This window comes from Chrysemys picta, chromosome 2 (assembly GCF_011386835.1).
Source record: "Chrysemys picta bellii isolate R12L10 chromosome 2, ASM1138683v2, whole genome shotgun sequence".
Classification (NCBI taxonomy): Eukaryota; Metazoa; Chordata; order Testudines; family Emydidae; genus Chrysemys; species Chrysemys picta.
Genome location: NC_088792.1, coordinates 249168089 through 249180850, shown reverse-complemented (window position 1 = coordinate 249180850; position 12762 = coordinate 249168089).

The window sequence follows — 12762 nt, the reverse complement described above, 5'->3', positions numbered from 1 at the left end:
TTGCCTTAACTTGCAGGCCTCTAACGACATAGTACAGGCCTGTAGCTCACTGGGCTCCGCATCCCAGCCTGTCAGTGGATGGGGGTGTAGGGAAGCGACGATTCACTGCCGCGGTGCCTCCTGCTAGTTATCCTGGGAATTAGCTCTTGTCCAGCTTGAAGCGCTCTCTGCAGGCCAGTGTCTTGCCTGCCTTAGGGCCCCCATGTCCCTCCCGGACCCCGGTGCCCCTTTTCCTCTGGGTTCCTCTGGGTTCTGCCCCCAGCAGTAACCCACAGTCTGGGTCACCCCTCCCAGGGGAACCCCCAACCCTCTGTCCCCACCTTGCCTCAGTGGCTACTGCCAGTCATCATCTAGCCCCTGCTCCCTGGGGCAAACTGCAGTCTGTAAAAGGCCACTCATCATTGGCAAGGGAGTTAGACCAGCTGCCTCTGCCCAAGCCCAGGCTGCACCTCTGCAACCCCTGTACCAGCTTTGGCCTTTAGCAAGGCCTACAGCCTGGGGATTTAACAAGCTGGAGCTCCCCTTGCCTTTCCCCAGACCTGTTCCATTCCCTGTACCCTGAGCTCCCAGTCCTTCTCCCTCCAAGGCTGGAGAGAGAGAGACTCCTGCAACTTCTGGCCCACAGCCCTCTTATAAGGGCCAGTTGGGCCCTTATTGAGGTGGCCACAGCTGTGGCTGCTTCCCCAATCAGCCTAGCTTGGCTGCTTTTAACACCTGTTCTCCAGCAGTGGGGCAGCCACCCCACTACAGGGGGATTGTGTGGTTTTCCCTTTACTGCCCATCCCAGACTTTCATTGTTTCTTACTCTGAGGAATCAAATGTTCCATCCTCCACAGAATCTTTTTTTTCTGAGAGAGGGTAGAGAGTGGTATCAACAAGTCAATCTAAGGGCATGTCTACACTATGAAATTAGGTTGCATGAAGTCAATCTTTAGCAACAGATTTTATACAGTCGATCGTGTATGTCCCCACTAAGTGCATTAGGTCGGCAGAGTGCGTCCTCAATACCATGGCTAGCATCGACTCACAGAGTGGTGCACTGTGAGTAGCTATCCCACAGACCCCACTGCCCATTGGAATTCTGGGTTAAGCTCCCAGTGCCTGATGGGGCAAAAAACATTGTCACGGATGGTTTTGGGTACATGTCGTCCGTCTCCCCTCCTCCCTCCTTCCCTCCCTCCTGAAAGCAACAGCAAACAATCATTTCATGCCTCTTTTCCTGGGTTATCCATGAAGACGCCATAGCACAGGAAGTATGGAGCCCACACAGCTTTTGTGAGCATTGCAAACTCCTCGTGCATTATCCTGCAGTATGTGCAGAGCCTAGCTTGGAGCTGCCAGCATGAGGAAGATTGTGAGGAGGACATGGACACAGACGTTCCTGAAAGCACGGGATGTGGCAATTGGGATATCATGGTGGCATTGGGGCATGTTGATACAATGGAATGCCGATTCTGGGCCCGGGAAACAAGCACAGACTGGTGGAACCATATAGTGTTGCAGGTATGGGATGATTCCCAGTGGCTGTGAAACTTTCGCATGCATAAGGCCACTTTCATGGAACTTTGTGAGTTGCTTTCCCCCCCGCCCTGAAGTGCAGGAATACCAAGATGAGACCTGCCCTGACAGTTGAGAAGCAAGTGGTGATAGCTCTGTAGAAGCTTGCAATGCCTGACTGCTACTGGTCAGTCAGGAATCAATTCGGAGTGGGTAAATCTACCGGGGGGGCTGCTGTGATCCAAGTAGCCAGGGCAATCCAAGTAGCCTGAGCAGAAGGGTAGTGACTCTGGGAAATGTGCAGGGCATAGTGGATGGCTTTGCTGCATTGGGGTTCCCTAACTGTGGTGGGGCAATAGACGGAACACATATCCCTATCTTGGCACCGGACCACCCAGCCAAAGAGTACATAAACCACAAGGGGTACTTCTCAATGGTGTTGCAAGCACTGGTGGATCACAAGGGCCGTTTCACTGACATCAACGTGGGATGGTCGGAAAAGGTGCATGACGCTCACATCTTTCAGAACTTCGGGCTGTTCGGAAAGCTGCAAGAAGGAACTTTCTTCCCAAACCAGAAAATTAACACTGGGGATGTGGAAATGCCAATAGTTATCCTTGGGGACCCAGCCTACCCCTTGCTCCCATGGCTCATGAAGCCGTACACAGACAGCCTGGACAGCAGTAAGGAGCAGTTCAACTATAGGCTGAGCAAGTGCAGAATGGTGGTAGAATGTGCCTTTGGGCATTTAAAAGGGCGCTGGTGCAGTTTGCTGAGTAGTTAGACCTCAGCGAAAGCAATATTCCCATTGTTATTGCTGCTTGCTGTGTGCTCCATAATATCTGTGAGAGTAAGGGGGAGACGTTTATGTCGAGGTGGGAGGTTGAGGCAGATCGCCTCGCGGCCAATTTTGAACAGCCAGACACAGGGACAATTAGAAGAGCACACCAAGGCACACTGCGCATCAGAGAGGCTTTGAAAAACAGTTTCATGACTGATCAGGCTATGGTGTGATAGTTGTGTGTGTTTGTCCTTGATGCATAGCCGCCCCCTTTGGTGAATGTACTTCCCTTTAAGCCAATCCCCGTCCACCCTTCGACCACAGCTGGCACAGGAAATAAAGTCCCTATTGTTCTGAATCCATTCATTCTTTATTTATTAAAAAAACTTGAGATCACTGGCAACGCTGACTAGTAAAAGGAAGCCTAGGTGTACAAAGGGTTTGATAACGGGGTGGGGTGAAGGAGGAGGGAAGGACAAGACCACATTGCTTATTGTAGCCACACTACAAATCAAAGCTGTTTAAATGACAGCCTTCTGTTGCTTGGGCCATCCCCTGGAGTTGAGTGGCAGGGTGTCTGGAGCCTCCCTTCCCCCCACCCCGCATTCTTGGGTGTCTGGGTGAGGAGGATATGGAACTTGGGGAGGAGGGCAGGCAGTTACACAATGGTTGCAGTGGGGGTCTGTACTCTAGTTGCCTTTCCTGCCGCTCCACCAGACGTCTCATCATGTCCGATTGCTCCCGCCTTAGCCTCAGCATCTCCTCCTGCAAGTTACGCTCATGCTCACTGTATGCTTTCCTGGTCTCCGCCACCGAATGCCTCCATGCATTCAGCTGTGCTCTATCAGTGCGGGAGGACTGCATGAGCTCTGAAAACATGTCATTGCGAGTGCGTTTTTTTTTTTTGCCTTCTAATCTGCAATAACCTCAGGGACAGAGTTGATGCGGGGAGCATAGAAACATTTGCAACTGTGGGGATGGGGAAGGGAGAGTAGACTTTACAGAAGATACATTTCTGAGAACAAAATGGAGACTCTTTCACAGTGAATCAAGCAATTCACAGCAGACAGCACATGTGTTTTAGGTACAAGGTCGCATTTTGCCTTTTATATTGAGCACCTGCCAGTACGGTGACGCATCACACACAGCTGGGCAACAGAATTCAGTTTGCAAGCAGCCATGGTAAGCAAAAGTGGGGTTGGCTTCTTCTGCATTCATAACATGTGGGAATGGTTTCAAACTGCAGCACCCTCCTTTCCCATAGCAAACAATGCCGGTTGTGTTTGTCATTTAAAAGGAGGGGCTGCGGTTGCCATTTAAAAGGAGGGGCTGCGGTTTTGGGGTGGGTGTACAGCACACCCCTTCTCCCCTCCCCACCCCAGCGTGGCTATTCTCTGGGATGATCCCTTTTAGCCAAGCGCAAACAGCCTAGAATGTCCGGGGTCTAATGTGTCGGGGATCACCAAACAGAGGGTATTACTGTTCCCTTACAAAAATTCCTCTATTTCAACCAGGTGACCATGAATGATATCACTCTCCTGAGGCTGACACAGAAAGATAAAGACTGAATGTTGCATGAATGCAACCAAAACCCAGGACCATTCGCTGCCATGCTTTGTACTGCAATGATTCCAGACCACTTGCTACTGGCTTGGCGTGGTAAAGTGTCCTACCATGGAGGACGAAATAAGGCAGCCCTTGCCAGAAACCTTTTGCAAAGGCTTTCAGAGTATCTCCAGGAGAGTTTCATGGAAATGTCCCTGGAGAATTCCTGCTCCAACCCCAGACAGGTAAACAGACATTTCCATTAGCTGTACTGGCCACAAATGCATCCCAATTGTTCAGGGCAAATCAAAAATTAAACACAATTGCTTTTAACCCCTGTAGTGTCGTTACAAATGTGCACTCACCAGAGGTGCCTTCTCCACCATCAGGGTCCAGGAACAATAGGCCCTGGGAGGGTATTGGCTATAGGGTGAGGAAAAGGTCCTGGCTGCCGGGGAGAACAGATTCTCTGCTTGCCTGCTGCGCATTCTCCTCCTCCTTCTCTTCCTCATCCACAAAATCCTCCTCCGTGTTGCGTGAGGCTGCCACCTTGCAGGTGTCCATGGAGAGTGTTGGGGTACTAGTAGGGTCCCCCCCTAGAATGGCATGCAGCTGATCACAGAAGCAGCATTTCTGGGGCTCTGACCCGGAGCGACCGTTTGCCTCCTTGGTCTTTTGGTAGGCTTGCCTGAGCTCCTTAATTTTCATGTGACACTCCTGTGCATTCCTGATGTAGCCTCTCTCCACCATGTCCTGTGCGATTTTGGCATATATATCAGCATCTCTTCTGCTGGATCACAGTTCTGCCTGCACAGGTTCTTCTCCCCATACAGCAATCAGATCCAGTGTCTCCCAGTCGCTGCATGCTGGAGCTCATTTGCGATTCGGGGACTGCATGGTCACCTGTCCTGCTGAGCTCGCCACGCTGACCAAACAGGAAATGAAATTCAAAAGTTCCTGGTGCTTTTCCTGTGTACCTGGCTAGTGCATCAGAGTTGAAAGTGCTGTCCAAAGAGGTCACATTGAAGCACTCTGGGATAGCTCCCAGAGGCCGATATCATCGAATTGGACAGCACTGCGTCTACACTATCCCAAATTCGACGCAGAAAGGTCAATTTTAGCACTATTCCTCTCGTCAGGGAGGAGTACAGCAGTCGATTTTAAGAACCCTTTAGGTCGCCGAAATGGGGTTGGTTGTGTAGATGCAGTCATTATAAAATCGACCTAACGCGGCTAAATTTGACCTAACCTCATAGTGTAGACCAGGCCTAATATACCATCAAAGAGGGAACAACTTCCTGACATCTTTTTCCTCTGCCTTCCCACTCTCTAGGATCTCTTTTAGTTATGCTGTCTTGGGAGTTGAAGGAATCTCTGTCAAGGAGAAGATGGGAGGAGGTGTCTGTGATGGGTTGTCACCCCCAGGGGGCAGTGTGGGAGTGGATGGAATTGCTGTGCCCTTTAACCATCCAGTTGGGCTGGCTCTTCTCACACTGCTCTGCTGGTGATTCAGCCAGTCTCTCCAGGCCCTATTATCACCCAACACGACAATAGGTGGCGCCACACACCCAACTGAGCTACCTGAGTGCTTTATCTAAGCCCTTCTAAAAATACACTAATATATACCTATCTCATAGAGCTGGAAGGGACCCTGAAAGGTCATCAAGTCCAGCCCCCTGCCTTCACTAGCAGGACCAAGTACTGATTTTGCCCCAGATCCCTAAGTGGCCCCCTTAAGGATTGAACTCACAACCCTGGGTTTAGCAGGCCAATGCGCAAACCACTAAAGTATCCCTCCCCCCATCATAGATAGGCAACAGAGCACCAGCCAATTTCCCAGCTTTCCAGGCTTGCACCCCTGCTGGAGTATAAACCCACTATTATACCATCTTGCACTGCACAGGGATCTGTACAATGCAAGCTCGTTAATATAGTTCGCTTTCCCTTTGATGTGGGAAAGATATGCACAACAAGCCTGTGTTAACCAAGCTGAGATTTTCCTAGATACTTCATTTAAAGACACACTGGTTAAGATAAAACATAAAACAAGTTTATTAACTACAGAAAGATAGATTTTAAGTGATTATAAGCGATAATAAATTGATCAAAGCAGATTACCTAGCAAATAAACAAAACCACAAACTACTATAATAGATAGATAGGATTTGAATTAGCAGTTTCTCACCCTGACTGATGATACAAGCAGGCTTGGAGATTCTTAAGGCACAGACTGCAATTGCTGTGCAGCCAGGGTTCCCCTCCCTTGTTCCAAGTCCTTTGTCTTTCAGAGCTTCTTTCAGGTGTTGAGTTGTGCGGGAGTGAAGACAAATCCTGATGTCACTTCCCACCTTATATAGTCTCTCCCTATGGCAGGAAGGGTGTTCAGTGTCATGTGGTTTGGTCACATGCCCTTAGATGCCTTGCTGGGTCATAGCAGCTATTACTCACAGGCTGGCTGAAACATTCACAGGAAGGCTAAGCTCTTCCATGGTCCATTGTCTTTGTTGTTGAGCCATCAGCATTGTCTAGCTTCTTCATTGTTGTACCCGAAAGGCTAGTTGTGGGTGTTACACAAAGTAAGCACATTTGAAATACAGATACATAGTCAATATTCATAACTTCACATACAAAAATGATAGATGAACACAAATAGAATAATCATATTCAGCAAATCATAACTTTTCCAATAACACCTCACATGACACATCTTGTTCAAAATGCATCATAATTATATCATAATCATATCATAATCATACCACCATGATAGTCACATGGACAACTTCCTGTTCCTGTGCTTGGGTTAAATAGAGGCTGAGGACCAGTCAGGACCTCCAGGATTCCACCAATCAGAGCCCAGGACTGGAGTTCTCTGTTAGAGTTCAGCTGCTATTCTAACCACTATTAGAAGCTCACTGGGTGGCAGGCTGAGACTGCCTAGGACGTAAGAGCCCTGTGGACCAGCATTCAAGACCTGTGGTCCATGACAGGATCCTACAGAGTCTCTCTTACATCTCCTCTTTCCAACATTTATAAAGCAATTTTTCAAGGCAAGTCAGTTGTGTCAATATCACCAAGTTAATCTATGATGTTGCCAAAGATGGAACTTCCATTTTGAGTGTCTTTGGGCCTTCAACCTCCTCCTGCCCTGTATCTCAACTCCTCTGGGTCTGTGAGTAGGAGAGTGATACAGCCAGCAGCTTTAGTGCCCTTAAAAGGGCAGAAATACAAGCAAATTAGGAAAAGTTAAAATTCTACACCATTAGAAATGCAATGAGCCCCTCATCAAAACCTTAGCCAGGTTCTTGAAGGTCCTTGCAATTTAATGGCACAGTCTGTTCTGCTATGGTATCTCCGTTTGTTGGTGGAAGAATATCTTATGATCTCTGCTTTTTGAGATGCTGCAAAATCAATATATTGTTGCATATTGAATCTTATCCACTATATGGATGCTGTGGGAGCTATTATTTCATCTCCACCAGAGATGAAAGAAGTGGAATTGCCACATTCCTATTCTAAATTATTCCAGATTTATTACTCAAGCAAATGTTATCTAAGGACATCACTCTAACATCTGTACACTTTAGAGAACTTTAAACAAAAATTTGTTATGGTGCTGTTTTTGTAGGCTCCACACATTAATTGGTTTGAAATACAAGTACGTACTGTAATATCTCCTGAGTACTGCTCAACTTTCTGTGTGTTCATTTTTATTCTTTTTATCAGCTTATTTTAAATGGACTTCCTCAGTCCTACTGACTGTAGCAAACAGACAGCTGCATCCAAACTGAGACTAACATGTTCCTCTGCTAGCCAACTTTCCTGGTAGAGGTAGGCATGCCAGAAAGTTCGAGGGTAGAGCCAAGTAAAAAAAGTCTAACTTGGCTCTACTGGCCAGAAGCCATGCCAAGCACTGAAGGTGACTGTACATATATAGAAAAAATAAATATGTGAAATGATATATTTGGAAAATCAGACCAAAATATTGTTACTGTCTTGGTTCTCTCAGATTCATGGGATTCATAGCCAAGCCAGAACCAGACACTCCACTAGTGCCTTCATTCACTTGCTCTTCTTTATGGACAGGCTTGGATATACTCAGAGCAAACTAGCCAGTCAAGATGGTTTGTATTTTTAGTTTTTCAGACAAATTTTTCACTATTATAAATGTCAAGTTAACTAAAAACTTTGTGGTTTCCTGAAAATAAAAATCAGTACAGAGTGTTTCTAAAGAGTTCCAAAGGAACAATCTCTGGTCAAGGGTATGTCTCCACAGCAGAAGCTGTGCACAGGCTAGCCTAAATCCAGCTGGTGCTGGTAACAGTACCAATGAAGTTAGCACATCATGGGCTTCAGAATGGGCTAGCGAGCCAGCTTCAGAGTGAGCTAGTGAGCTGACTACATACCCAGGTTTATACTACCGAGCTGAAGCCTACAATGTGCTATCTTCACTGCTATTGTTACCTGTAGTCACTGGATTCAAGATAGCTCAGGTAGCCAGTGCACAACTTTTGCTATATAGACATACCCCTAGTGTTCCTCCTTCAGTCTCTCCTCAAGACCAATCTCTACTCTGATACCTGTAAGAAATCAGCTAATTAATGCTCACTGGAAGAGCAGATGGGCTTCGTTGGCACTTATTTTTTCTATGTATTTAACTGCAAATGCATATATGTATATATTTAATCCCCATTCTTCTGCCCCACCTTTTGTATGTCACTTGTTTTCTTATAATGTCAACTCTTCAGGATGGGGATTGTGCCTTTGCATATGGTTGTTCAATGGCTAGCACAAAGACACCCCAATCCTGCCTGGGGCTCCCAGATACTACCACAATAGCCCCCAATCATGTAAATATGACCTACATTCTTTGTTCCTAGGTATAAGACCTTACATTTGGCCATTTTTAAACACCTATTGTTTGCCTGACATGACCTATTTTCCATAAACTCATGCTGATTGGGTTAGTTCTTTATTAATCGACTGTCATATCAGCTGTTCCATTATTTTGCCTAGGGTCGACATCAGGCCTGACAGGCCTTTAATTTCCCAGGTCAAACCTCTCCAACTTTTTAAATATTGGCACAACATTAGTTTTCTTCCAGTCACTTGGAACTTCCCCGGTGTTCCAAGACTTATTGGAGTTACTGAAAATCAACATTAATGGCCCAAACAACTCCTCGGCCAGCTCTTTTTAAAACCTCTGGGTGCAAGTTATCCCAAACTGCTGATTACAAAATAGTTAACTTTAGCAGTTGCTGTTTAACATTCTCCTTAGTTACTACAGGAATGGAAAGTATTTCATCATCATATGTTATGAATACATCATCTGGCTTTTTCCCAAATACAGAACAGAAATATTTATTGAACACTGTAGCTAGTACACTTTATAAGACATACATATTTACAGGAAAGCCATTTTGATATCTGAGTTCCAGTTTGGTTTTGTGTGACCAAAGCTAGTTAATATGAGCCAAGCCACGAAAAAGGAGAAATGGCCACAATAGCTGGCTGTGGAAAACCTGTGCACACTGAAACTACTGGTAAATCAGCATGTGAAATTCTATCCAAAAAGTCTAATTCCCCCCAGGAATTCTTGATCAGCATATTCTTCATCAGAGAGTATCAATTAGTAAATACATTGGGAAAGTAATAGTTCTTCCTTGGATGCAAAGGACCATCCAAGAACACCTCTTTCATTGCTTGAATCCTTTATGATTACTACATAGCCAATGAAACCACTAATCTCCCTGCTGAAATTTTTTTTGGTCCTAGTGAAGGAAACTCCAGACCTCAGTCCTAGGCCCTGCTTTGCCTCAGGGATGGAATATAATTTACCACTTCCACTCCTATGCTAGTGGCTTTTTCATGCCAAATAGCAACATATATTGCTTTGAGTGACCTGAAAATGTATTTATTAGAGATGGGCAAAACCAGATGTGGTTTTGGATTTGCACAACCTCATTCTTTGGGTTTGGGATTTGCAAATCCAAATGCAATGGTGGTTTGAATCTAGGTCCCGTTTTGTACAAATCCTCAGAGTAATGGTGGGAGGAGGGAAGAAGGAATGAAAATGGTCCTAAATTTCAAACAGAGATGATCAAAACTAAGGGTGGTTCTCATTTTACAAAAGCAAAAGCTGGTGTGGCTTGGATCTAGGTTCCATTTTATATTAATTCACCAAAGTCGGCAGATGGAAAATTGTCCTGAGATTTGACTCATATCTAGAAATAATGAGCAGACTGTTCAACTAAACATTCTAATATTGGGGGGGAGGGGTCTCACCCAACTCAAAACAAAACTACCAAACATTTTAAAGTTAACCCATTGCTAGAGACGCCAGAGTACAGCAGTACAGGTATTATGAGAGCATTGTTCCTAAAAGCGGTTAATCTAGTGTTTTAATTCTAACCATTACTACTAACATCAGGAGAGCTATTGACAACAAAGGCTCAGTACTAAGTACTTGATTATTTTGATATAATATATTTTTGTTTTACATTCTATGACTACAGTGGTGCCCATTTAAAAAGTCAGCATTTGCTAACAGTTATCATACAATCTTATTGCCTATATTTAGAAATAGGAGATTAATGTGGTATCTGATTCTTTACCTGATGTAACAGTGTAGCATCAAGCTGAATGTGATGTCTGTAGAGTTTTCACTATAATACCTAGCATAGGTAAAGGAAATTTCAAGCAAGCAAGTTTAGAATTACTGTTTCCCAGGGAATCTGTTCCACTCAACTAGTAGATAGTGTTATTGGGATAAATGGACAGTGTTTCTCATGCGGAAGCAGAGGTTTGGGATTATACAAATGACAAGAGCTTCAACGATTTGATCAAGGGCCTCGTTACAGGAAAGTGATGTTATGCACATAGAGGAGGACATCTAGTGGAGAAGGTACAGATACTCTGTAACTATTTGGTGGGTGGCAGTGAAGAACACCTCTTATAGATAGAAGAGTCAAATACTGGGGATCCTGAATAAATGGGCTGCATGAATGGCAGTCGCAGAGGAGCCAGGGGAAGGAATCTTCCCTGGGGCCTCACTCTGTGGCTGTCACTGAAGCCTGGAGGCTGTTGCCCACGTGACTGCTGCACACATACGCCCTCCATGAGCGAGTTTGACTGGTGGATCCTCAAGTACATCTGCCCTACCACATCCATCATCCAGTCAGAGGGCGTGGATGCCTTGCCCAGGGTCTCTACATCCTATATTCCAGCCCATTCAGTGGAGCTTGGTGCAGTGTATTGGTTCTGTTGCAGCTAACCTTTTTAAATCACACTTACTGCTAGGGTTTTTAAAAATATGTAAACTTATTAAATTTATATTTATTCGCATGTATAAAATGCAACTATGGGTGCCTATCACTAGGTGCTCTGGGTGCCAATCCCATAAAAATCAGATAATAAACAATGGGCTACACATACATATATCCAGGTCAGAGCATACACCCCTCAACAGTCTTAACAAAGATGGGGAAAGGTGAACTTTGCAGAGTGCCTGGGAGATTAATAAATCTGGGCTCTGGCAGACAAAGTGTGGGAGCAGGTTTCAGAACTAAGGACCCCTCACAAAGAATGCAGAATACAATGCATTTAGCAGTATAAACTGTTTTCATTACTACAGATAGAGCCCTTGCCTACAAAACAACAGTTAGGGCACTGCCAAAGGGCCCAGTTCGGCTACCCATGCGCTTGCTGAGTAGCACCTTACTCTACAATTAATCCCACTGAGATGCTACCCAATGTGATTAAGGGGGCAGAATTGGGGCTTTTAAAAGTACAGAGTTTGGGGCGTGATCCTGTATTATTGAAGAGAATTGGACTTTTGCTATTGACACCAGCATGTGCAGGATTGGGCCCTTCACTGCTTTCGGCACTCTTGTGTAACAGTCACATTTTACAGCTATTCTACACGTACCTGACTCTGTGAGTGCCCTCTGTCCTCTGCAGAAGACACTTAGCATCTCACTGCATCTAGCTTGTACATTAACTAAAAGTTATTGGTTGAGAATTCATTCCCAAAGAGACAAGGGAGCAGGGCCGGCTCCAGGCACCAGCCCACCAAGCTTGTGCTTGGGGCGGCACCTGGAGGGGGGTGGCGCGGTGCAACGCTCCAGCTCCGGCCACCATAGGGTGACCAGATGTCCCGATTTTATAGGGACAGTCCCGATTTTTGGGTCTTTTTCTTATATAGGCTCCTATTACCCCCCACCCCCGTCCCGATTTTTCACCCTTGCTGTCTGGTCACCCTAGGCCACCAGGGAGAGCGGGGCCACGGCCGGGCACTCTGCCCTCCCCCCGGCGCTCTGGCCGCTGGGGAGAGCGGAGCCCCGGCCGGGCACTCCGCCCTCCTCCCAGGGCTCTGGCCACCATCCCCCCGGCCGCCCTCCTCCCAGGGCTCTGGCCGCCCTCCCCCCGGCCGCTGGGGAGAGCAGAGCCCCAGCCGGGGCTCGCCGCCCTCCCCCCGGCGCTCTGGCCGCCGGGGAGAGCGGAGCCCCGGCGGGCACTCCGCCCTCCTCCCAGGGCTCTGGCCGCCCTCCCTCTCCGGCGTCCTCCCCCCGGCCGCCGGGGAGAGCGGAGCCCTGGCCGGGGCTCACCGCCCTCCCCCAGGGGTTCCGGCCGCCCTCCCCCCGCGCCCTCCCCTGCTGCGCTGGGGGGGGGCGGCCGGAGGCTTTTTTGCCTGGGGCGGCAAAAAAGCCAGAGCCGGCCCTGCAAGGGAGTAAACTTTCAGTGAAAAGAATTATACCTCTGTACAATTTTTGTTAAGCTTTTGACTTGGGAAAACTATTTATATTCAAGTAATGGGCTTTTTTGTGCATTGCAAACTAATTTCCTTTTTTCCCCTCCTAGGTCCACAGGGTATTTATTTACAAAGCAGATGCATAGCAAAATCCTTTGATATCTTCAGGGTCATTTCTCAGTAATGTATTTAT